The 19,419-nt window shown below is 46.0% G+C and overlaps 32 non-coding genes across 32 annotated transcripts; all 32 read left to right on the forward strand.

Annotated features, from left to right (window-relative positions):
• The first annotated feature begins 881 nt into the window (after window positions 1-881).
• On the forward strand, window positions 882-953 carry TRNAC-GCA (transfer RNA cysteine (anticodon GCA)). The gene has a single exon. It is a non-coding gene; the product is annotated as a tRNA-Cys (tRNA).
• Window positions 954-1,010: 57 nt separating this feature from the next.
• TRNAC-ACA (transfer RNA cysteine (anticodon ACA)) lies at window positions 1,011-1,082 on the forward strand. Its single transcript has one exon. It is a non-coding gene; the product is annotated as a tRNA-Cys (tRNA).
• Window positions 1,083-1,261: 179 nt separating this feature from the next.
• Window positions 1,262-1,333, forward strand: TRNAC-ACA (transfer RNA cysteine (anticodon ACA)). The gene has a single exon. It is a non-coding gene; the product is annotated as a tRNA-Cys (tRNA).
• Window positions 1,334-2,003: 670 nt separating this feature from the next.
• Window positions 2,004-2,075, forward strand: TRNAC-GCA (transfer RNA cysteine (anticodon GCA)). The gene has a single exon. It is a non-coding gene; the product is annotated as a tRNA-Cys (tRNA).
• Window positions 2,076-2,383: 308 nt separating this feature from the next.
• Window positions 2,384-2,455, forward strand: TRNAC-GCA (transfer RNA cysteine (anticodon GCA)). Its single transcript has one exon. It is a non-coding gene; the product is annotated as a tRNA-Cys (tRNA).
• A 299-nt stretch (window positions 2,456-2,754) lies between these two features.
• On the forward strand, window positions 2,755-2,826 carry TRNAC-ACA (transfer RNA cysteine (anticodon ACA)). Its single transcript has one exon. It is a non-coding gene; the product is annotated as a tRNA-Cys (tRNA).
• Window positions 2,827-4,973: 2,147 nt separating this feature from the next.
• TRNAC-GCA (transfer RNA cysteine (anticodon GCA)) lies at window positions 4,974-5,045 on the forward strand. Its single transcript has one exon. It is a non-coding gene; the product is annotated as a tRNA-Cys (tRNA).
• Window positions 5,046-5,102: 57 nt separating this feature from the next.
• TRNAC-ACA (transfer RNA cysteine (anticodon ACA)) lies at window positions 5,103-5,174 on the forward strand. The gene has a single exon. It is a non-coding gene; the product is annotated as a tRNA-Cys (tRNA).
• Window positions 5,175-5,353: 179 nt separating this feature from the next.
• On the forward strand, window positions 5,354-5,425 carry TRNAC-ACA (transfer RNA cysteine (anticodon ACA)). The gene has a single exon. It is a non-coding gene; the product is annotated as a tRNA-Cys (tRNA).
• Window positions 5,426-5,975: 550 nt separating this feature from the next.
• TRNAC-ACA (transfer RNA cysteine (anticodon ACA)) lies at window positions 5,976-6,047 on the forward strand. Its single transcript has one exon. It is a non-coding gene; the product is annotated as a tRNA-Cys (tRNA).
• Window positions 6,048-6,839: 792 nt separating this feature from the next.
• On the forward strand, window positions 6,840-6,911 carry TRNAC-ACA (transfer RNA cysteine (anticodon ACA)). Its single transcript has one exon. It is a non-coding gene; the product is annotated as a tRNA-Cys (tRNA).
• A 179-nt stretch (window positions 6,912-7,090) lies between these two features.
• TRNAC-ACA (transfer RNA cysteine (anticodon ACA)) lies at window positions 7,091-7,162 on the forward strand. The gene has a single exon. It is a non-coding gene; the product is annotated as a tRNA-Cys (tRNA).
• Window positions 7,163-7,963: 801 nt separating this feature from the next.
• TRNAC-GCA (transfer RNA cysteine (anticodon GCA)) lies at window positions 7,964-8,035 on the forward strand. Its single transcript has one exon. It is a non-coding gene; the product is annotated as a tRNA-Cys (tRNA).
• Window positions 8,036-8,344: 309 nt separating this feature from the next.
• On the forward strand, window positions 8,345-8,416 carry TRNAC-GCA (transfer RNA cysteine (anticodon GCA)). The gene has a single exon. It is a non-coding gene; the product is annotated as a tRNA-Cys (tRNA).
• Window positions 8,417-8,473: 57 nt separating this feature from the next.
• TRNAC-ACA (transfer RNA cysteine (anticodon ACA)) lies at window positions 8,474-8,545 on the forward strand. Its single transcript has one exon. It is a non-coding gene; the product is annotated as a tRNA-Cys (tRNA).
• Window positions 8,546-8,724: 179 nt separating this feature from the next.
• TRNAC-ACA (transfer RNA cysteine (anticodon ACA)) lies at window positions 8,725-8,796 on the forward strand. Its single transcript has one exon. It is a non-coding gene; the product is annotated as a tRNA-Cys (tRNA).
• Window positions 8,797-9,346: 550 nt separating this feature from the next.
• TRNAC-ACA (transfer RNA cysteine (anticodon ACA)) lies at window positions 9,347-9,418 on the forward strand. The gene has a single exon. It is a non-coding gene; the product is annotated as a tRNA-Cys (tRNA).
• Window positions 9,419-10,210: 792 nt separating this feature from the next.
• TRNAC-ACA (transfer RNA cysteine (anticodon ACA)) lies at window positions 10,211-10,282 on the forward strand. Its single transcript has one exon. It is a non-coding gene; the product is annotated as a tRNA-Cys (tRNA).
• A 179-nt stretch (window positions 10,283-10,461) lies between these two features.
• On the forward strand, window positions 10,462-10,533 carry TRNAC-ACA (transfer RNA cysteine (anticodon ACA)). The gene has a single exon. It is a non-coding gene; the product is annotated as a tRNA-Cys (tRNA).
• Window positions 10,534-11,334: 801 nt separating this feature from the next.
• On the forward strand, window positions 11,335-11,406 carry TRNAC-GCA (transfer RNA cysteine (anticodon GCA)). Its single transcript has one exon. It is a non-coding gene; the product is annotated as a tRNA-Cys (tRNA).
• Window positions 11,407-11,834: 428 nt separating this feature from the next.
• TRNAC-GCA (transfer RNA cysteine (anticodon GCA)) lies at window positions 11,835-11,906 on the forward strand. The gene has a single exon. It is a non-coding gene; the product is annotated as a tRNA-Cys (tRNA).
• A 923-nt stretch (window positions 11,907-12,829) lies between these two features.
• On the forward strand, window positions 12,830-12,901 carry TRNAC-GCA (transfer RNA cysteine (anticodon GCA)). The gene has a single exon. It is a non-coding gene; the product is annotated as a tRNA-Cys (tRNA).
• A 1,041-nt stretch (window positions 12,902-13,942) lies between these two features.
• Window positions 13,943-14,014, forward strand: TRNAC-ACA (transfer RNA cysteine (anticodon ACA)). The gene has a single exon. It is a non-coding gene; the product is annotated as a tRNA-Cys (tRNA).
• Window positions 14,015-14,193: 179 nt separating this feature from the next.
• TRNAC-ACA (transfer RNA cysteine (anticodon ACA)) lies at window positions 14,194-14,265 on the forward strand. Its single transcript has one exon. It is a non-coding gene; the product is annotated as a tRNA-Cys (tRNA).
• A 178-nt stretch (window positions 14,266-14,443) lies between these two features.
• TRNAC-ACA (transfer RNA cysteine (anticodon ACA)) lies at window positions 14,444-14,515 on the forward strand. The gene has a single exon. It is a non-coding gene; the product is annotated as a tRNA-Cys (tRNA).
• Window positions 14,516-14,694: 179 nt separating this feature from the next.
• On the forward strand, window positions 14,695-14,766 carry TRNAC-ACA (transfer RNA cysteine (anticodon ACA)). The gene has a single exon. It is a non-coding gene; the product is annotated as a tRNA-Cys (tRNA).
• Window positions 14,767-15,315: 549 nt separating this feature from the next.
• TRNAC-ACA (transfer RNA cysteine (anticodon ACA)) lies at window positions 15,316-15,387 on the forward strand. Its single transcript has one exon. It is a non-coding gene; the product is annotated as a tRNA-Cys (tRNA).
• A 178-nt stretch (window positions 15,388-15,565) lies between these two features.
• Window positions 15,566-15,637, forward strand: TRNAC-GCA (transfer RNA cysteine (anticodon GCA)). The gene has a single exon. It is a non-coding gene; the product is annotated as a tRNA-Cys (tRNA).
• A 551-nt stretch (window positions 15,638-16,188) lies between these two features.
• On the forward strand, window positions 16,189-16,260 carry TRNAC-GCA (transfer RNA cysteine (anticodon GCA)). The gene has a single exon. It is a non-coding gene; the product is annotated as a tRNA-Cys (tRNA).
• Window positions 16,261-16,698: 438 nt separating this feature from the next.
• Window positions 16,699-16,773, forward strand: TRNAC-ACA (transfer RNA cysteine (anticodon ACA)). The gene has a single exon. It is a non-coding gene; the product is annotated as a tRNA-Cys (tRNA).
• A 176-nt stretch (window positions 16,774-16,949) lies between these two features.
• TRNAC-GCA (transfer RNA cysteine (anticodon GCA)) lies at window positions 16,950-17,021 on the forward strand. Its single transcript has one exon. It is a non-coding gene; the product is annotated as a tRNA-Cys (tRNA).
• Window positions 17,022-19,224: 2,203 nt separating this feature from the next.
• Window positions 19,225-19,296, forward strand: TRNAC-GCA (transfer RNA cysteine (anticodon GCA)). Its single transcript has one exon. It is a non-coding gene; the product is annotated as a tRNA-Cys (tRNA).
• The last annotated feature ends 123 nt before the right edge of the window (window positions 19,297-19,419 follow it).

Consider the following 19,419-nt stretch of genomic DNA (forward strand, 5'->3'; position numbering starts at 1 on the left):
TTATATCGACATTACTGCTAGGAACAAGGAGGGATAGCTCGCATTCGACTGCAGATCGAAAGGCCCTTGGTTCAAACCCGAGTTCCCCCTGTAACAGCACGTATCATTCCGTTTATTTTATTTATATCGACATTACGGCTATGAACAAAGGGGATAGCTCGGTGGTAGAGCATTCGACTGCAGATCGAGAGGTCCTTGGTTCAAACCCGAGTTCCCTCTGTAACAGCACGGATTATTCCGTTTATTTTAGTTAAATCGACATTACGGCTAGGAACAAGGAGGGATAGCTCGCATTCGACTGCAGATCGAGAGGTTCTGGGTTTAAACCCGAGTTCCCCCTTAACAGCACGGATCATTCCAATTATTTTAGTTAAATCGACATTACGGCTATAAACAAGGAGAGATAACTCGAATTCGACTGCAGATCGAGAGGTCCTTGGTTCAAACCCGAGTTCCCCCTGTAACAACACGGATCATTCCGTTTATTTTAGTTAAATCGACATAACGGCTAGGAACAAGGAGTGATAACTCGCATTCGACTGCAGATCGAGAGGTCCTTGGTTCAAACCCGAGTTCCCGCTGTAACAGCACGGATTATTCCCTTTATTTTAGTTAAATCGACATTGCGGCTAGGAACAAGGAGGGATAACTCGGATTCGACTGCAGATCGAGAGGTCCTTGGTTCAAACCCGAGTTCCCCCTGTAACAGCACGGATTATTCCGTTTATTTTAGTTAAATCGACATTACGGCTAGGAACAAGGAGGGATAGCTCGCATTCGACTGCAGATCGAAAGGTCCTTGGTTCAAACCCGAGTTCCCCCTGTAACAGCACGGATCATTCCGTTTATTTTAGGTAAATCGACATTACGGCCTTGAACAAGGGGGAATAGCTCAGTGGTAGAGCATTCGACTGCAGATCGAGAGATCCTTGGTTCAAACCCGAGTTCCCCCTGTAACAGCACGGATCATTCCGTTTATTTTGTTTAAATCGACATTACGGCTATGAACAAGGGGGATAGCTCAGTGGTAGAGCATTCGACTACAGATCGAGAGGTCCTTGGTTCAAACCCGAGTTCCCCCTGTAACAGCACTGATCATTCCTTTTATTTTAGTTAAATCGACATTACGGCTAGGAACAAGGAGGGATAGCTCGCATTCGACTGCAGATCGAAAGGTCCTTGGTTCAAACCCGAGTTCCCCCTGTAACAGCACGGATCATTCCGTTTATTTTAGGTAAATCGACATTACGGCCTTGAACAAGGGGGAATAGCTCAGTGGTAGAGCATTCGACTACAGATCGAGAGGTCCTTGGTTCAAACCCGAGTTCCCCCTGTAACAGCACTGATCATTCTTTTTATTTTAGTTAAATCGACATTACGGCTAGGAACAAGGAGGGATAGCTCGCATTCGATTGCAGATCGAGAGGTTCTTGGTTCAAACCCGAGTTCCCCCTGTAACAGCACGGATCATTCCGTTTATTTTAGTTAAATCGACATTACGGCTAGGAACAAGGAGGGATAGCTCGCATTCGACTGCAGATCGAAAGGTCCTTGGTTCAAACCCGAGTTCCCCCTGTAACAGCACGGATCATTCCGTTTATTTTAGGTAAATCGACATTACGGCCCTGAACAAGGGGAATAGCTCAGTGGTAGAGCATTCGACTGCAGATCGAGAGGTCCTTGGTTCAAACCCGAGCTCACCCTGTAACAGCACGGATTATTCCGTTTATTTTAGTTAAATCGACATTACGGCTAGGAACAAGTAGGGATAGCTCGCATTCGACTGCAGATCGAGAGGTTCTGGGTTTAAACCCGAGTTCCCCCTGTAACAGCACGGATCATTCCATTTATTTTAGTTAAATCGACATTACGGCTAGGAACAAGGAGGGATAACTCGCATTCGACTGCAGATCGAAAGGTCCTTGGTTCAAACCCGAGTTCCCCCTGTAACAGCACGGATCATTCAGTTTATTTTATTTAAAACGACATTACGGCTATGAACAAGGGGAATAGCTCAGTGGTAGAGCATTCGACTGCAGATCGAGAGGTCCTTGGTTCAAACCCGAGTTCCCCCTGTAACAGCACGGATCATTCCGTTTATTTTATTTAAATCGACATTACGGCTATGAACAAAGGGGATAGCTCAGTGGTAGAGCATTCGACTACAGATCGAGAGGTCCTTGGTTCAAACCCGAGTTTCCCCTGTAACAGCACTGATCATTCCTTTTATTTTAGTTAAATCGACATTACAACTAGGAACAAGGAGGGATAGCTCGCATTCGACTGCAGATTGAAAGGTCCTTGGATCAAACCGGAACTCCCCCTGTAACAGCACGGATCATTCCGTTTATTTTAGGTAAATCGACATTACGGCCTTGAACAAGGGGGAATAGCTCAGTGGTAGAGCATTCGACTGCAGATCGAGAGGTCCTTGGTTCAAACCCGAGTTCCCTCTGTAACAGCACGGATTATTCCGTTTATTTTAGTTAAATCGACATTACGGCTAGGAACAAGGAGGGATAGCTCGCATTCGACTGCAGATCGAGAGGTTCTGGGTTTAAACCCGAGTTCCCCCCTTAACAGCACGGATCATTCCAATTATTTTAGTTAAATCGACATTACGGCTAGGAACAAGGAGAGATAACTCGCATTCGACTGCAGATCGAGAGGTCCTTGGTTCAAACCCGAGTTCCCCCTGTAACAACACGGATCATTCCGTTTATTTTATTTAAATCGACATAACGGCTATGAACAAGGGGGATAGCTCAGTGGTAGAGCATTAGACTACAGATCGAGAGGTCCTTGCTTCAAACCCGAGTTCCCCCTGTAACAGCACTGATCATTCTTTTTATTTTAGTTAAATCGACATTACGGCTAGGAACAAGGAGGGATAGCTCGCATTCGACTGCAGATCGAAAGGTCCTTGGTTCAAACCCGAGTTCCCTCTGTAACAGCACGGATCATTCCGTTTATTTTAGTTAAATCGACATTACGGCTAGGAACAAGGAGGGATAACTCGCATTCGACTGCAGATCGAAAGGTCCTTGGTTCAAACCCGAGTTCCCCCTGTAACAGCACGGATCATTCAGTTTATTTTATTTAAAACGACATTACGGCTATGAACAAGGGGAATAGCTCAGTGGTAGAGCATTCGACTGCAGATCGAGAGGTCCTTGGTTTAAACCCGAGTTCCCCCTGTAACAGCACGGATTATTCCCTTTATTTTAGTTAAATCGACATTACGGCTAGGAACAAGGAGGGATAACTCGCATTCGACTGCAGATCGAGAGGTCCTTGGTTCAAACCCGAGTTCCCCTGTAACAGCACGGATCATTCCGTTTATTTTAGTTAAATCGACTTTACGGCCTTGAACAAGGGGGAATAGCTCAGTGGTAGAGCATTCGACTGCACATCGAGAGGTCCTTGGTTCAAACCCGAGCTCACCCTGTAACAGCACGGATTATTCCGTTTATTTTAGTTAAATCGACAATACGGCTAGGAACAAGGAGGGATAGCTCGCATTCGACTGCAGATCGAGAGGTTCTGGGTTTAAACCCGAGTTCCCCCCTTAACAGCACGGATCATTCCAATTATTTTAGTTAAATCGACATTACGGCTAAGAACAAGGAGAGATAACTCGCATTCGACTGCAGATCGAGAGGTCCTTGGTTCAAACCCGAGTTCCCCCTGTAACAGCACGGATTATTCCCTTTATTTTAGTTAAATCGACATTACGGCTAGGAACAAGGAGGGATAACTCGCATTCGACTGCAGATCGAGAGGTCCTTGGTTCAAACCCGAGTTCCCCCTGTAACAGCACGGATCATTCCCTTTATTTTAGTTAAATCGACATTACGGCTAGGAACAAGGAGGGATAACTCTCATTCGACTGCAGATCGAGAGGTCCTTGGTTCAAACCCGAGTTCCCCCTGTAACAGCACGGATCATTCCGTTTATTTTAGTTAAATCGACATTACGGCCATGAACAAGGGGGAATAGCTCAGTGGTAGAGCATTCGACTGCAGATCGAGAGGTCCTTGGTTCAAACCCGAGTTCCCACTGTAACAGCACGGATTATTCCGTTTATTTTAGTTATATCGACATTACTGCTAGGAACAAGGAGGGATAGCTCGCATTCGACTGCAGATCGAAAGGCCCTTGGTTCAAACCCGAGTTCCCCCTGTAACAGCACGTATCATTCCGTTTATTTTATTTATATCGACATTACGGCTATGAACAAAGGGGATAGCTCAGTGGTAGAGCATTCGACTGCAGATCGAGAGGTCCTTGGTTCAAACCCGAGTTCCCTCTGTAACAGCACGGATTATTCCGTTTATTTTAGTTAAATCGACATTACGGCTAGGAACAAGGAGGGATAGCTCGCATTCGACTGCAGATCGAGAGGTTCTGGGTTTAAACCCGAGTTCCCCCTTAACAGCACGGATCATTCCAATTATTTTAGTTAAATCGACATTACGGCTATAAACAAGGAGAGATAACTCGAATTCGACTGCAGATCGAGAGGTCCTTGGTTCAAACCCGAGTTCCCCCTGTAACAACACGGATCATTCCGTTTATTTTAGTTAAATCGACATTACGGCTAGGAACAAGGAGTGATAACTCGCATTCGACTGCAGATCGAGAGGTCCTTGGTTCAAACCCGAGTTCCCGCTGTAACAGCACGGATTATTCCCTTTATTTTAGTTAAATCGACATTGCGGCTAGGAACAAGGAGGGATAACTCGGATTCGACTGCAGATCGAGAGGTCCTTGGTTCAAACCCGAGTTCCCCCTGTAACAGCACGGATTATTCCGTTTATTTTAGTTAAATCGACATTACGGCTAGGAACAAGGAGGGATAGCTCGCATTCGACTGCAGATCGAAAGGTCCTTGGTTCAAACCCGAGTTCCCCCTGTAACAGCACGGATCATTCCGTTTATTTTAGGTAAATCGACATTACGGCCTTGAACAAGGGGGAATAGCTCAGTGGTAGAGCATTCGACTGCAGATCGAGAGATCCTTGGTTCAAACCCGAGTTCCCCCTGTAACAGCACGGATCATTCCGTTTATTTTGTTTAAATCGACATTACGGCTATGAACAAGGGGGATAGCTCAGTGGTAGAGCATTCGACTACAGATCGAGAGGTCCTTGGTTCAAACCCGAGTTCCCCCTGTAACAGCACTGATCATTCCTTTTATTTTAGTTAAATCGACATTACGGCTAGGAACAAGGAGGGATAGCTCGCATTCGACTGCAGATCGAAAGGTCCTTGGTTCAAACCCGAGTTCCCCCTGTAACAGCACGGATCATTCCGTTTATTTTAGGTAAATCGACATTACGGCCTTGAACAAGGGGGAATAGCTCAGTGGTAGAGCATTCGACTACAGATCGAGAGGTCCTTGGTTCAAACCCGAGTTCCCCCTGTAACAGCACTGATCATTCTTTTTATTTTAGTTAAATCGACATTACGGCTAGGAACAAGGAGGGATAGCTCGCATTCGATTGCAGATCGAGAGGTTCTTGGTTCAAACCCGAGTTCCCCCTGTAACAGCACGGATCATTCCGTTTATTTTAGTTAAATCGACATTACGGCTAGGAACAAGGAGGGATAACTCGCATTCGACTGCAGATCGAGGGGTCCTTGGTTCAAACCCGAGTTCCCCCTGTAACAGCACGGATCATTCCGTTTATTTTAGTTAAATCGACATTACGGCTAGGAACAAGGAGGAATAGCTCGCATTCGACTGCAGATCGAAAGGTCCTTGGTTCAAACCCGAGTTCCCCCTGTAACAGCACGGATCATTCCGTTTATTTTAGTTAAATCGACATTACGGCTCTGAACAAGGGGGAAAAGCTCAGTGGTAGAGCATTCGACTGCAGATCGAGAGATCCTTGGTTCAAACCCGATTTCCCCCTGTAACAGCACGGATCATTCCGTTTGTTTTATTTAAATCGACATTACGGCTATGAACAAGGGGGATAGCTCAGTGGTAGAGCATTCGACTACAGATCGAGAGGTCCTTGGTTCAAACCAGAGTTCCCCCTGTAACAGCACTGATCATTCCTTTTATTTTAGTTAAATCGACATTACGGCTAGGAACAAGGAGGGATAGCTCGCATTCGACTGCAGATCGAAAGGTCCTTGGTTCAAACCCGAGTTCCCCCTGTAACAGCACGGATCATTCAGTTTATTTTATTTAAAACGACATTACGGCTATAAACAAGGAGAGATAACTCGCATTCGACTGCAGATCGAGAGGTCCTTGGTTCAAACCCGAGTTCCCCCTGTAACAACACGGATCATTCCGTTTATTTTAGTTAAATCGACATTACGGCTAGGAACAAGGAGTGATAACTCGCATTCGACTGCAGATCGAGAGGTCCTTGGTTCAAACCCGAGTTCCCGCTGTAACAGCACGGATTATTCCCTTTATTTTAGTTAAATCGACATTGCGGCTAGGAACAAGGAGGGATAACTCGGATTCGACTGCAGATCGAGAGGTCCTTGGTTCAAACCCGAGTTCCCCCTGTAACAGCACGGATTATTCCGTTTATTTTAGTTAAATCGACATTACGGCTAGGAACAAGGAGGGATAGCTCGCATTCGACTGCAGATCGAAAGGTCCTTGGTTCAAACCCGAGTTCCCCCTGTAACAGCACGGATCATTCCGTTTATTTTAGTTAAATCGACATTACGGCTCTGAACAAGGGGGAAGAGCTCAGTGGTAGAGCATTCGACTGCAGATCGAGAGATCCTTGGTTCAAACCCGAGTTCCCCCTGTAACAGCACGGATCATTCCGTTTATTTTGTTTAAATCGACATTACGGCTATGAACAAGGGGGATAGCTCAGTGGTAGAGCATTCGACTACAGATCGAGAGGTCCTTGGTTCAAACCCGAGTTCCCCCTGTAACAGCACTGATCATTCCTTTTATTTTAGTTAAATCGACATTACGGCTAGGAACAAGGAGGGATAGCTCGCATTCGACTGCAGATCGAAAGGTCCTTGGTTCAAACCCGAGTTCCCCCTGTAACAGCACGGATCATTCCGTTTATTTTAGGTAAATCGACATTACGGCCTTGAACAAGGGGGAATAGCTCAGTGGTAGAGCATTCGACTACAGATCGAGAGGTCCTTGGTTCAAACCCGAGTTCCCCCTGTAACAGCACTGATCATTCTTTTTATTTTAGTTAAATCGACATTACGGCTAGGAACAAGGAGGGATAGCTCGCATTCGATTGCAGATCGAGAGGTTCTTGGTTCAAACCCGAGTTCCCCCTGTAACAGCACGGATCATTCCGTTTATTTTAGTTAAATCGACATTACGGCTAGGAACAAGGAGGGATAACTCGCATTCGACTGCAGATCGAGGGGTCCTTGGTTCAAACCCGAGTTCCCCCTGTAACAGCACGGATCATTCCGTTTATTTTAGTTAAATCGACATTACGGCTAGGAACAAGGAGGAATAGCTCGCATTCGACTGCAGATCGAAAGGTCCTTGGTTCAAACCCGAGTTCCCCCTGTAACAGCACGGATCATTCCGTTTATTTTAGTTAAATCGACATTACGGCTCTGAACAAGGGGGAAAAGCTCAGTGGTAGAGCATTCGACTGCAGATCGAGAGATCCTTGGGTCAAACCCGAGTTCCCCCTGTAACAGCACGGATCATTCCGTTTATTTTAGTTAAATCGACATTACGGCTCTGAACAAGGGGGAAAAGCTCAGTGGTAGAGCATTCGACTGCAGATCGAGAGGTCCTTGGTTCAAACCAGAGTTCCCCCTGTAACAGCACTGATCATTCCTTTTATTTTAGTTAAATCGACATTACGGCTAGGAACAAGGAGGGATAGCTCGCATTCGACTGCAAATTTAAAGGTCCTTGGTTCAAACCCGAGTTCCCCCTGTAACAGCACGGATCATTCAGTTTATTTTATTTAAAACGACATTACGGCTATGAACAAGGGGAATAGCTCAGTGGTAGAGCATTCGACTGCAGATCGAGAGGTCCTTGGTTCAAACCCGAGTTCCCCCTGTAACAGCACGGATCATTCCGTTTATTTTAGTTAAATCGACTTTACGGCCTTGAACAAGGGGGAATAGCTCAGTGTTAGAGCATTCGACTGCAGATCGAGAGGTCCTTGGTTCAAACCCGAGTTCCCTCTGTAACAGCACGGATTATTCCGTTTATTTTAGTTAAATCGACATTACGGCTAGGAACAAGGAGGGATAACTCGCATTCGACTGCAGATCGAAAGGTCCTTGGTTCAAACCCGAGTTCCCCCTGTAACAGCACGGATCATTCCGTTTATTTTAGGTAAATCGACATTACGGCCTTGAACAAGGGGGAATAGCTCAGTGGTAGAGCATTCGACTGCAGATCGAGAGATCCTTGGTTCAAACCCGAGTTCCCCCTGTAACAGCACGGATCATTCCGTTTATTTTGTTTAAATCGACATTACGGCTATGAACAAGGGGGATAGCTCAGTGGTAGAGCATTCGACTACAGATCGAGAGGTCCTTGGTTCAAACCCGAGTTCCCCCTGTAACAGCACTGATCATTCCTTTTATTTTAGTTAAATCGACATTACGGCTAGGAACAAGGAGGGATAGCTCGCATTCGACTGCAGATCGAAAGGTCCTTGGTTCAAACCCGAGTTCCCCCTGTAACAGCACGGATCATTCCGTTTATTTTAGGTAAATCGACATTACGGCCTTGAACAAGGGGGAATAGCTCAGTGGTAGAGCATTCGACTACAGATCGAGAGGTCCTTGGTTCAAACCCGAGTTCCCCCTGTAACAGCACTGATCATTCTTTTTATTTTAGTTAAATCGACATTACGGCTAGGAACAAGGAGGGATAGCTCGCATTCGATTGCAGATCGAGAGGTTCTTGGTTCAAACCCGAGTTCCCCCTGTAACAGCACGGATCATTCCGTTTATTTTAGTTAAATCGACATTACGGCTAGGAACAAGGAGGGATAACTCGCATTCGACTGCAGATCGAGGGGTCCTTGGTTCAAACCCGAGTTCCCCCTGTAACAGCACGGATCATTCCGTTTATTTTAGTTAAATCGACATTACGGCTAGGAACAAGGAGGAATAGCTCGCATTCGACTGCAGATCGAAAGGTCCTTGGTTCAAACCCGAGTTCCCCCTGTAACAGCACGGATCATTCCGTTTATTTTAGTTAAATCGACATTACGGCTCTGAACAAGGGGGAAAAGCTCAGTGGTAGAGCATTCGACTGCAGATCGAGAGATCCTTGGTTCAAACCCGATTTCCCCCTGTAACAGCACGGATCATTCCGTTTGTTTTATTTAAATCGACATTACGGCTATGAACAAGGGGGATAGCTCAGTGGTAGAGCATTCGACTACAGATCGAGAGGTCCTTGGTTCAAACCAGAGTTCCCCCTGTAACAGCACTGATCATTCCTTTTATTTTAGTTAAATCGACATTACGGCTAGGAACAAGGAGGGATAGCTCGCATTCGACTGCAGATCGAAAGGTCCTTGGTTCAAACCCGAGTTCCCCCTGTAACAGCACGGATCATTCAGTTTATTTTATTTAAAACGACATTACGGCTATAAACAAGGAGAGATAACTCGCATTCGACTGCAGATCGAGAGGTCCTTGGTTCAAACCCGAGTTCCCCCTGTAACAACACGGATCATTCCGTTTATTTTAGTTAAATCGACATTACGGCTAGGAACAAGGAGTGATAACTCGCATTCGACTGCAGATCGAGAGGTCCTTGGTTCAAACCCGAGTTCCCGCTGTAACAGCACGGATTATTCCCTTTATTTTAGTTAAATCGACATTGCGGCTAGGAACAAGGAGGGATAACTCGGATTCGACTGCAGATCGAGAGGTCCTTGGTTCAAACCCGAGTTCCCCCTGTAACAGCACGGATTATTCCGTTTATTTTAGTTAAATCGACATTACGGCTAGGAACAAGGAGGGATAGCTCGCATTCGACTGCAGATCGAAAGGTCCTTGGTTCAAACCCGAGTTCCCCCTGTAACAGCACGGATCATTCCGTTTATTTTAGTTAAATCGACATTACGGCTCTGAACAAGGGGGAAGAGCTCAGTGGTAGAGCATTCGACTGCAGATCGAGAGATCCTTGGTTCAAACCCGAGTTCCCCCTGTAACAGCACGGATCATTCCGTTTATTTTGTTTAAATCGACATTACGGCTATGAACAAGGGGGATAGCTCAGTGGTAGAGCATTCGACTACAGATCGAGAGGTCCTTGGTTCAAACCCGAGTTCCCCCTGTAACAGCACTGATCATTCCTTTTATTTTAGTTAAATCGACATTACGGCTAGGAACAAGGAGGGATAGCTCGCATTCGACTGCAGATCGAAAGGTCCTTGGTTCAAACCCGAGTTCCCCCTGTAACAGCACGGATCATTCCGTTTATTTTAGGTAAATCGACATTACGGCCTTGAACAAGGGGGAATAGCTCAGTGGTAGAGCATTCGACTACAGATCGAGAGGTCCTTGGTTCAAACCCGAGTTCCCCCTGTAACAGCACTGATCATTCTTTTTATTTTAGTTAAATCGACATTACGGCTAGGAACAAGGAGGGATAGCTCGCATTCGATTGCAGATCGAGAGGTTCTTGGTTCAAACCCGAGTTCCCCCTGTAACAGCACGGATCATTCCGTTTATTTTAGTTAAATCGACATTACGGCTAGGAACAAGGAGGGATAACTCGCATTCGACTGCAGATCGAGGGGTCCTTGGTTCAAACCCGAGTTCCCCCTGTAACAGCACGGATCATTCCGTTTATTTTAGTTAAATCGACATTACGGCTAGGAACAAGGAGGAATAGCTCGCATTCGACTGCAGATCGAAAGGTCCTTGGTTCAAACCCGAGTTCCCCCTGTAACAGCACGGATCATTCCGTTTATTTTAGTTAAATCGACATTACGGCTCTGAACAAGGGGGAAAAGCTCAGTGGTAGAGCATTCGACTGCAGATCGAGAGATCCTTGGGTCAAACCCGAGTTCCCCCTGTAACAGCACGGATCATTCCGTTTATTTTAGTTAAATCGACATTACGGCTCTGAACAAGGGGGAAAAGCTCAGTGGTAGAGCATTCGACTGCAGATCGAGAGGTCCTTGGTTCAAACCAGAGTTCCCCCTGTAACAGCACTGATCATTCCTTTTATTTTAGTTAAATCGACATTACGGCTAGGAACAAGGAGGGATAGCTCGCATTCGACTGCAAATTTAAAGGTCCTTGGTTCAAACCCGAGTTCCCCCTGTAACAGCACGGATCATTCAGTTTATTTTATTTAAAACGACATTACGGCTATGAACAAGGGGAATAGCTCAGTGGTAGAGCATTCGACTGCAGATCGAGAGGTCCTTGGTTCAAACCCGAGTTCCCCCTGTAACAGCACGGATCATTCCGTTTATTTTAGTTAAATCGACTTTACGGCCTTGAACAAGGGGGAATAGCTCAGTGTTAGAGCATTCGACTGCAGATCGAGAGGTCCTTGGTTCAAACCCGAGTTCCCTCTGTAACAGCACGGATTATTCCGTTTATTTTAGTTAAATCGACATTACGGCTAGGAACAAGGAGGGATAACTCGCATTCGACTGCAGATCGAGAGGTCCTTGGTTCAAACCCGAGTTCCCCCTGTAACAGCACGGATTATTCCGTTTATTTTAGTTAAATCGACATTACGGCTAGGAACAAGTAGGAATAGCTCGCATTCGACTGCAGATCGAAAGGTCCTTGGTTCAAACCCGAGTTCCCCCTGTAACAGCACGGATCATTCAGTTTATTTTATTTAAAACGACATTACGGCTATGAACAGGGGAATAGCTCAGTGGTAGAGCATTCGACTGCAGATCGAGAGGTCCTTGGTTCAAACCCGAGTTCCCCCTGTAACAGCACGGATTATTCCCTTTATTTTAGTTAAATCGACATTACGGCTAGGAACAAGAAGGGATAACTCGCATTCGACTGCAGATCGAGAGGTCCTTGGTTCAAACCCGAGTTCCCCCTGTAACAGCACGGATCATTCCGTTTATTTTAGTTAAATCGACTTTACGGCCTTGAACAAGGGGGAATAGCTCAGTGTTAGAGCATTCGACTGCAGATCGAGAGGTCCTTGGTTCAAACCCGAGTTCCCTCTGTAACAGCACGGATTATTCCGTTTATTTTAGTTAAATCGACATTACGGCTAGGAACAAGGAGGGATAGCTCGCATTCGACTGCAGATCGAGAGGTTCTGGGTTTAAACCCGAGTTCCCCCCTTAACAGCACGGATCATTCCAATTATTTTAGTTAAATCGACATTACGGCTAGGAACAAGGAGAGATAACTCGCATTCGACTGCAGATCGAGAGGTCCTTGGTTCAAACCCGAGTTCCCCCTGTAACAGCACGGATCATTCCGTTTATTTTAGTTAAATCGACATTACGGCTAGGAACAAGGAGGGATAACTCGCATTCGACTGCAGATCGAGAGGTCCTTGGTTCAAACCCGAGTTCCCGCTGTAACAGCACGGATTATTCCCTTTATTTTAGTTAAATCGACATTGCGGCTAGGAACAAGGAGGGATAACTCGGATTCGACTGCAGATCGAGAGGTCCTTGGTTCAAACCCGAGTTCCCCCTGTAACAGCACGGATTATTCCGTTTATTTTAGTTAAATCGACATTACGGCTAGGAACAAGGGGGAATAGCTCAGTGGTAGAGCATTCGACTGCAGATCAAGAGGTCCTTGGTTCAAACCCGAGTTCCCCGTGTAACAGCACGGATCATTCCGTTTATTTTAGTTAAATCAACATTACGGCCTTGAACAAGGGGGAATAGCTCAGTGGTAGAGCATTCGACTGCAGATCGAGAGGTCCTTGGTTCAAACCCGAGTTCCCCCTGTAACAGCACGGATTATTCCGTTTATTTTAGTTATATCGACATTACTGCTAGGAACAAGGAGGGATAGCTCGCATTCGACTGCAGATCGAAAGGCCCTTGGTTCAAACCCGAGTTCCCCCTGTAACAGCACGTATCATTCCGTTTATTTTATTTAAATCGACATTACGGCTATGAACAAAGGGGATAGCTCAGTGGTAGAGCATTCGACTGCAGATCGAGAGGTCCTTGGTTCAAACCCGAGTTCCCTCTGTAACAGCACGGATTATTCCGTTTATTTTAGTTAAATCGACATTACGGCTAGGAACAAGGAGGGATAGCTCGCATTCGACTGCAGATCGAGAGGTTCTGGGTTTAAACCCGAGTTCCCCCTTAACAGCACGGATCATTCCAATTATTTTAGTTAAATCGACATTACGGCTATAAACAAGGAGAGATAACTCGCATTCGACTGCAGATCGAGAGGTCCTTGGTTCAAACCCGAGTTCCCCCTGTAACAACACGGATCATTCCGTTTATTTTAGTTAAATCGACATTACGGCTAGGAACAAGGAGTGATAACTCGCATTCGACTGCAGATCGAGAGGTCCTTGGTTCAAACCCGAGTTCCCGCTGTAACAGCACGGATTATTCCCTTTATTTTAGTTAAATCGACATTGCGGCTAGGAACAAGGAGGGATAACTCGGATTCGACTGCAGATCGAGAGGTCCTTGGTTCAAACCCGAGTTCCCCCTGTAACAGCACGGATTATTCCGTTTATTTTAGTTAAATCGACATTACGGCTAGGAACAAGGAGGGATAGCTCGCATTCGACTGCAGATCGAAAGGTCCTTGGATCAAACCCGAGTTCCCCCTGTAACAGCACGGATCATTCCGTTTATTTTAGTTAAATCGACATTACGCCTCTGAACAAGGGGGAAGAGCTCAGTGGTAGAGCATTCGACTGCAGATCGAGAGATCCTTGGTTCAAACCCGAGTTCCCCCTGTAACAGCACGGATCATTCCGTTTATTTTGTTTAAATCGACATTACGGCTATGAACAAGGGGGATAGCTCAGTGGTAGAGCATTCGACTACAGATCGAGAGGTCCTTGGTTCAAACCCGAGTTCCCCCTGTAACAGCACTGATCATTCCTTTTATTTTAGTTAAATCGACATTACGGCTAGGAACAAGGAGGGATAGCTCGCATTCGACTGCAGATCGAAAGGTCCTTGGTTCAAACCCGAGTTCCCCCTGTAACAGCACGGATCATTCCGTTTATTTTAGGTAAATCGACATTACGGCCTTGAACAAGGGGGAATAGCTCAGTGGTAGAGCATTCGACTACAGATCGAGAGGTCCTTGGTTCAAACCCAAGTTCCCCCTGTAACAGCACTGATCATTCTTTTTATTTTAGTTAAATCGACATTACGGCTAGGAACAAGGAGGGATAGCTCGCATTCGATTGCAGATCGAGAGGTTCTTGGTTCAAACCCGAGTTCCCCCTGTAACAGCTCGGATCATTCCGTTTATTTTAGTTAAATCGACATTACGGCTATGAACAAGGGGGATAGCTCAGTGGTAGAGCATTCGACTACAGATCGAGAGGTCCTTGGTTCAAACCCGAGTTCCCCCTGTAACAGCACTGATCATTCCTTTTATTTTAGTTAAATCGACATTACGGCTAGGAACAAGGAGGGATAGCTCGCATTCGACTGCAGATCGAAAGGTCCTTGGTTCAAACCCGAGTTCCCCCTGTAACAGCACGGATCATTCCGTTTATTTTAGGTAAATCGACATTACGGCCTTGAACAAGGGGGAATAGCTCAGTGGTAGAGCATTCGACTACAGATCGAGAGGTCCTTGGTTCAAACCCAAGTTCCCCCTGTAACAGCACTGATCATTCTTTTTATTTTAGTTAAATCGACATTACGGCTAGGAACAAGGAGGGATAGCTCGCATTCGATTGCAGATCGAGAGGTTCTTGGTTCAAACCCGAGTTCCCCCTGTAACAGCACGGATCATTCCGTTTATTTTAGTTAAATCGACATTACGGCTAGGAACAAGGAGGGATAACTCGCATTCGACTGCAGATCGAGGGGTCCTTGGTTCAAACCCGAGTTCCCCCTGTAACAGCACGGATCATTCCGTTTATTTTAGTTAAATCGACATTACGGCTAGGAACAAGGAGGAATAGCTCGCATTCGACTGCAGATCGAAAGGTCCTTGGTTCAAACCCGAGTTCCCCCTGTAACAGCACGGATCATTCCGTTTATTTTAGTTAAATCGACATTACGGCTCTGAACAAGTGGAAAAGCTCAGTGGTAGAGCATTCGACTGCAGATCGAGAGATCCTTGGTTCAAACCCGAGTTCCCCCTGTAACAGCACGGATCATTCCGTTTGTTTTATTTAAATCGACATTACGGCTATGAACAAGGGGGATAGCTCAGTGGTAGAGCATTCGACTACAGATCGAGAGATCCTTGGTTCAAACCCGAGTTCCCCCTGTAACAGCACTGATCATTCCTTTTATTTTAGTTAAATCGACATTACGGCTAGGAACAAGGAGGGATAGCTCGCATTCGACTGCAGATCGAAAGGTCCTTGGTTCAAACCCGAGTTCCCCCTGTAACAGCACGGATCATTCAGTTTATTTTATTTAAAACGACATTACGGCTATGAACAAGGGGAATAGCTCAGTGGTAGAGCATTCGACTGCAGATCGAGAGGTCCTTGGTTCAAACCCGAGTTCCCCCTGTAACAGCACGGATCATTCCGTTTATTTTAGTTAAATCGACTTTACGGCCTTGAACAAGGGGGAATAGCTCAGTGTTAGAGCATTCGACTGCAGATCGAGAGGTCCTTGGTTCAAACCCGAGTTCCCCCTGTAACAGCACGGATAATTCCGTTTACTTTAGTTAAATCGACATTACGGCTAGGAACAAGGAGGGATAGCTCGCATTCGACTGCAGATCGAGAGGTCCTTGGTTCAAACCCGAGTTCCCCCTGTAACAGCACGGATCATTCCGTTTATTTTAGTTAAATCGACATTACGGCTAGGAACAAGGAGGGATAACTCGCATTTGACTGCAGATCGAGAGGTCCTTGGTTCAAACCCGAGTTCCCCCTGTAACAGCACGGATTATTCCCTTTATTTTAGTTAAATCGACATTACGGCTAGGAAAAAGGAGGGATAACTCTCATTCGACTGCAGATCGAGAGGTCCTTGGTTCAAACCCGAGTTCCCCCTGTAACAGCACGGATCATTCCGTTTATTTTAGTTAAATCGACATTACGGCCTTGAACAAGGGGGAATAGCTTAGTGGTAGAGCATTCGACTGCAGATCGAGAGGTCCTTGGTTCAAACCCGAGTTCCCCCTGTAACAGTACGGATCATTCCGTTTATTTTAGTTAAATCGACATTACGGCCTTGAACAAGGGGGAATATTTTAGTGGTAGAGCATTCGACTGCAGATCGAGAGGTCCTTGGTTCAAACCCGAGTTCACCCTGTAACAGCACGGATTATTCCGTTTATTTTAGTTAAATCGACATTACTGCTAGGAACAAGGAGGGATAGCTCGCATTCGACTGCAGATCGAAAGGCCCTTGGTTCAAACCCGAGTTCCCCCTGTAACAGCACGGATCATTCCGTTTATTTTAGTTAAATCGACATTACGGCTCTGAACAAGGGGGAAGAGCTCAGTGGTAGAGCATTCGACTGCAGATCGAGAGATCCTTGGTTCAAACCCGAGTTCCCCCTGTAACAGCACGGATCATTCCGTTTATTTTATTTAAATCGACATTACGGCTATGAACAAAGGGGATAGCTCAGTGGTAGAGCATTCGACTACAGATCGAGAGGTCCTTGGTTCAAACCCGAGTTTCCCATGTAACAGCACTGATCATTCCTTTTATTTTAGTTAAATCGACATTACGGCTAGGAACAAGGAGGGATAGCTCGCATTCGACTGCAGATTGAAAGGTTCTTGGTTCAAACCCGAACTCCCCCTGTAACAGCACGGATCATTCCGTTTATTTTAGGTAAATCGACATTACGGCCTTGAACAAGGGGGAATAGCTCAGTGGTAGAGCATTCGACTGCAGATCGAAAGGTCCTTGGTTCAAACCCGAGTTCCCCCTGTAACAGCACGGATTATTCCGTTTATTTTAGTTAAATCGACATTACTGCTAGGAACAAGGAGGGATAGCTCGCATTCGACTGCAGATCGAAAGGCCCTTGGTTCAAACCCGAGTTCCCCCTGTAACAGCACGGATCATTCCGTTCATTTTAGGTAAATCGACCTTACGGCCTTGAACAAGGGGGAATAGCTCAGTGGTAGAGCGTTCGACTGCAGATCGAGAGGTCCTTGGTTCAAACCCAAGTTCACCCTGTAACAGCACAGATTATTCCGTTTATTTTAGTTAAATCGACATTACGGCTAGGAACAAGTAGGGATAGCTCGCATTCGACTGCAGATCGAGAGGTTCTGGGTTCAAACCCGAGTTCCCCCTGTAACAGCACGGATCATTCCGTTTATTTTAGTTAAATCGACATTACGGCCTTGAACAAGGGGGAATATTTTAGTGGTAGAGCATTCGACTGCAGATCGAGAGGTCCTTGGTTCAAACCCGAGTTCCCCCGGTAACAGTACGGATCATTCCGTTTATTTTTGTTAAATCGACATTACGGCCTTGAACAAGGGGGAATATTTTAGTGGTAGAGCATTCGACTGCAGATCGAGAGGTCCTTGGTTCAAACCCGAGTTCCCCCTGTAACAGCACGGATTATTCCGTTTATTTTAGTTAAATCGACATTACTGCTAGGAACAAGGAGGGATAGCTCGCATTCGACTGCAGATCGAAAGGCCCTTGGTTCAAACCCGAGTTCCCCCTGTAACAGCACGGATCATTCCGTTTATTTTAGTTAAATCGACATTACGGCTCTGAACAAGGGGGAAGAGCTCAGTGGTAGAGCATTCGACTGCAGATCGAGAGATCCTTGGTTCAAACCCGAGTTCCCCCTTTAACAGCACGGATCATTCCGTTTATTTTATTTAAATCGACATTACGGCTATGAACAAAGGGGATAGCTAAGTGGTAGAGCATTCGACTACAGATCGAGAGGTCCTTGGTTCAAACCCGAGTTTCCCCTGTAACAGCACTGATCATTCCTTTTATTTTAGTTAAATCGACATTACGGCTAGGAACAAGGAGGGATAGCTCGCATTCGACTGCAGATTGAAAGGTCCTTGGTTCAAACCCGAACTCCCCCTGTAACAGCACGGATCATTCCGTTTATTTTAGGTAAATCGACATTACGGCCTTGAACAAGGGGGAATAGCTCAGTGGTAGAGCGTTCGACTGCAGATCGAGAGGTCCTTGGTTCAAACCCAAGTTCACCCTGTAACAGCACAGATTATTCCGTTTATTTTAGTTAAATCGACATTACGGCTAGGAACAAGTAGGGATAGCTCGCATTCGACTGCAGATCGAGAGGTTCTGGGTTCAAACCCGAGTTCCCCCTGTAACAGCACGGATCATTCCGTTTATTTTAGTTAAATCGACATTACGGCCTTGAACAAGGGGGAATATTTTAGTGGTAGAGCATTCGACTGCAGATCGAGAGGTCCTTGGTTCAAACCCGAGTTCCCCCGGTAACAGTACGGATCATTCCGTTTATTTTTGTTAAATCGACATTACGGCCTTGAACAAGGGGGAATATTTTAGTGGTAGAGCATTCGACTGCAGTTCGAGAGGTCCTTGGTTCAAACCCGAGTTCCCCCTGTAACAGCACGGATTATTCCGTTTATTTTAGTTAAATCGACATTACTGCTAGGAACAAGGAGGGATAGCTCGCATTCGACTGCAGATCGAAAGGCCCTTGGTTCAAACCCGAGTTCCCCCTGTAACAGCACGGATCATTCCGTTTATTTTAGTTAAATCGACATTACGGCTCTGAACAAGGGGGAAGAGCTCAGTGGTAGAGCATTCGACTGCAGATCGAGAGATCCTTGGTTCAAACCCGAGTTCCCCCTTTAACAGCACGGATCATTCCGTTTATTTTATTTAAATCGACATTACGGCTATGAACAAAGGGGATAGCTAAGTGGTAGAGCATTCGACTACAGATCGAGAGGTCCTTGGTTCAAACCCGAGTTTCCCCTGTAACAGCACTGATCATTCCTTTTATTTTAGTTAAATCGACATTACGGCTAGGAACAAGGAGGGATAGCTCGCATTCGACTGCAGATTGAAAGGTCCTTGGTTCAAACCCGAACTCCCCCTGTAACAGCACGGATCATTCCGTTTATTTTAGGTAAATCGACATTACGGCCTTGAACAAGGGGGAATAGCTCAGTGGTAGAGCATTCGACTGCAGGTCGAAAGGTCCTTGGTTCAAACCCGAGTTCCCCCTGTAACAGCACGGATTATTCCGTTTATTTTAGTTAAATCGACATTACGGCTAGGAACAAGGAGGGATAGCTCGCATTCGACTGCAGATCGAGAGGTTCTGGGTTTAACCCGAGTTCCCCCCTTA

Source organism: Phalangium opilio, unplaced genomic scaffold, assembly GCF_054372755.1.
Source record: "Phalangium opilio isolate 3A_F unplaced genomic scaffold, DU_Popi_V2 ptg000056l_1, whole genome shotgun sequence".
NCBI classification, from domain to species: domain Eukaryota; kingdom Metazoa; phylum Arthropoda; class Arachnida; order Opiliones; family Phalangiidae; genus Phalangium; species Phalangium opilio.